Raw genomic sequence first — 3,673 nt, 5'->3', positions numbered from 1 at the left:
AGCCGGTGGTCTGTTCCCACCGGGGACAGTTATTATGGCAGACCCTCTGCCGAAATAAACTTGGTCATGTGCGCTCCTTAAAAAAAAAAAAAAAAAAGATGGAGGGGTGAAAGGGAGAGGAGAAGAAGAGAAAGGATAGGGGAAGGAAGAAGAAGAAGGAAGAGGAAGGAAGAGAGAGAGAGAGAGAGAGAGAGAGAGATGACATGACATCTAATATCTTGCCTCCCCTGGTCTGTCTGGTGAGCTAAGCAATATTGTATTGACTTTCAGTTACGTCGCATTTAAAGTCCTTGGACCCATGTAAATATCTGAAAACCCCCAAATCTATTGAAAAGAATTCCAAACATGAAGCCCTGTGGGCAATGACATTCTTGCGAAGGAACTAGGCTTCCCTGCATGCTATCTACTCTCTCATGAAGCTGTTTTCCTCTGACACAAAGATGGCAAGCTTGAAAGTGCTGAGAAATAACGGCCATGAGGTGAGTATATACACACAACCCCAGCTACACAACCACAACACACACAGGTATACCACAGCATACAGACACACGCAACACACATACATACCACACAGCATACAGACATACACACCACAACACACACACATACCACATCATACAGATACATATACCATGACACACACAGGTATACCACAGCATACAGACACACACACCACAACACACACAGCATACAGATACACACACCACAACACACACACACAACACAGCATACAGACACACACACCACCACAACACGCATACCACAGCATACAGACACACACACCACAGCACATACACACATATACACACACCACAGCATACAGACACACACCACAACACACATCACAGTACACGCATAGATGCATACACACAAGCTTCCAGCTATACATACCACAATACACACAGGCACAACACAGCATACAGATACATATTCCACAACACACACACCTCATAGCACATGCACACACACACACACACACAAGCTGTCAGCTACACATACTAAAGTATACATAATATATGAATCTCACCAGACACATCATACCAGCTACATGCTTATACACATACTATATCACACATAGAGACATATACCACACCAGCTGCAAATACATACATACGTACATTCTACACCAGCCATAAAAACATACCCACCACACCAGCTACACATAAAACAACCCACAAACACATATGCAAGAATATATGTACCATACCAACTGCACACATACCATACCACACACAAAGTCTCACACACACACACACACACACACACACACCAACTGCACATGTATACATATGCCCCACTACATCCAGACATATCGCTATACTAGCTACACATGCATATATTTATGCACACATTACCATACACACACAGGCATGCACCACATCAGCTACATGTGCCCAAATAGTCATAGGTGAATGACAGCTTCCCTGTCCTGAGAGCTTGACTTAGTAGGATATGTGTCAATCTCAACTACTTTGATCTGCTGTGTTTAAGACTATCGCTGCTACTTAGAATCTGTGACTGAACACTGACTTGTGTGATCACTGTTCTTAGTGTAGCACCTTTTCTGCGGGATAGGGGGACAGCGGAGAATCTCCTCTAGGATGTTATAGCTCCAAGACATAGAGCCGACTTTCACTGATGCTAGGTCTCTATGTTACCCTCTTTCATATTTGGTGGACATCTTTCCCAGGAAACGTTGCGTGGAATCTAAAAGAGAACACTCAAAACCCTCTCCCTCATGCTTGGATTCACATACATTGTGCTGTTCTGTTGCTGGCAGGAAGGCAGGTTCTAACAATAGCTTGCAAAGGTCCTGGCCTCTCAGCTCAGATGTTCCTTTAGCCCTGTGGTCAGGCAAGCAGTATCTTCGGTGCCCCTCCCCATGGTCCACTTTCGGAGGCCTCTTGTTTCACCTTTACACTGGGAATCTCCTGCTGTCTCGGAAGATAGTGTGAGGCAGACACTGTCCACTGAGGGGCAGTGCTCCCCTGGCCAGAACGCTACAGCTTCAGGAAGCACCCATGAGAGAGATTTCACACATCACCACAGGCCATTGCATAGAGGGAGCTGGGTAGGTGAAGAGCAGGACTCACCTACACAGTCCTGATTGTGAATATATGGTGGTGTACACGGATATGTATAGGCACTACCCAGGTACACGAGTGATACTGCTTAGGGACTGCATGAGTACCTTCGATCCAGGGGTGAGAACATGAGTGTTTGCAAAAATGAAGTTTGCAGCACTTCCCAGGCTGGGGCAAGAGACGTCAACCCATACATTTTAAGTTAGGAACAATGTCTCTGGGAATGCTACAGGTATCTTTTGCCAGGACCAGGGGTTGGGGTGGGAGTGATGCACCTGCAGTGGAGCTTGGCCATCAATCAGTTCTCAATGCAGTTCTACTCCACTGAAGAGGAAAATGAGTGACGCTCATGTCCTGAGCAGCATACCCAGACCTCCCTCTCACCTGATGCTCCAGTCTGTCCCAATTCACAAGACTCCATTTTTACATTTCATTTCCCTAAGAATTTAATTAAAATATTGCTTCTCAAAGAGCATTTCATGACAAGAAGTGTAAAAAAAAAATGAAAGTTTTATTTTTTTTTCCTGACTTGCAGCATCGGGGATGGAACCAAAAGCTTTATGAATTCCAGACAAGCACTCAACATTGGCCCCCAGCCCTGAATATTTTCTTATTCAAAGAGAATGTAGCACAGCATCACAAAACTAAGGCAACGTTAGCCTCAGAGCTTTTTAATTTCACTTACTGAACTCTGATTATATCCTGAATTTGAAGGTTTGCTCCAAACCGAATCATCTTTTGATGTTTCACACACTTTTATAATTAAATAAATTATGACTAAAACAAGATCTTTTTCTCCCACTAGAAAAACAGGGTGGGCAATAACTGTGGACAAGGTACAGGCTGACGTGCTGGGGTGGAGGGCTCAGAGCCATCTCCACTGCACTAGCTAGCCCTGGTGTTCTCATCTGTCCTGGAGCAGAAAGAGAACTTGGTATCTCTGGACTCTTATTCCAAATTCAAATCGTTATTCTTTGAGGAAGAAAACATCAACCAGCAGGAGACAATCACTACACTGTGACAAAGACTATGTGTTCACTTGGCTTGTTGAGGGAGTCAAAGAGTCCTCAGCATCAGTAGGGCATTTACACTAGAAGAACAAGATGCATCCTTTGGAAAAAAAGCAGGAGTCTGCTGCTGCTGTCACAGCTCCCCAAGCACTCTTCAGGGATCACTTTTTTCATGCTTAGGGACACCTAGATGTCTCATGATATCCATGGGCTCTAAACCTGGTGAAATTATGGGGATCCTGAGGCCATTGCAAAGTCACCCATAAGGCCTGGACAAGAAACACATGATGAAATCAGACAAACTCAGATAGGTCGATGGCTATCATGCAGATTTTCTCTTAGATGGCAAAACAAATTGTCTTTCTGATTAACTCCTTGACACCTATAGACAGCATAGAAGAAGAGGAGGAGGATGAGGAGGAGGAGGAGGAAGAGGAGGAGGACAAGGAGGAGGAGGAGGACAAGGAAGAGAAGGAGGAGGAGGAAGATGAGGAGGGAAAGAAAAGAGGAAGAGGAGGAGGAAGGAGGAGGAGGAGGAAGAAGGAGGAAGAGAAGGAGGAGGAGGAGAAGGAGGAGGAG

This window comes from Grammomys surdaster, unplaced genomic scaffold (assembly GCF_004785775.1).
Source record: "Grammomys surdaster isolate TR1022 unplaced genomic scaffold, NIH_TR_1.0 223, whole genome shotgun sequence".
Classification (NCBI taxonomy): domain Eukaryota; kingdom Metazoa; phylum Chordata; class Mammalia; order Rodentia; family Muridae; genus Grammomys; species Grammomys surdaster.
This window is presented reverse-complemented; position numbering follows the sequence as displayed.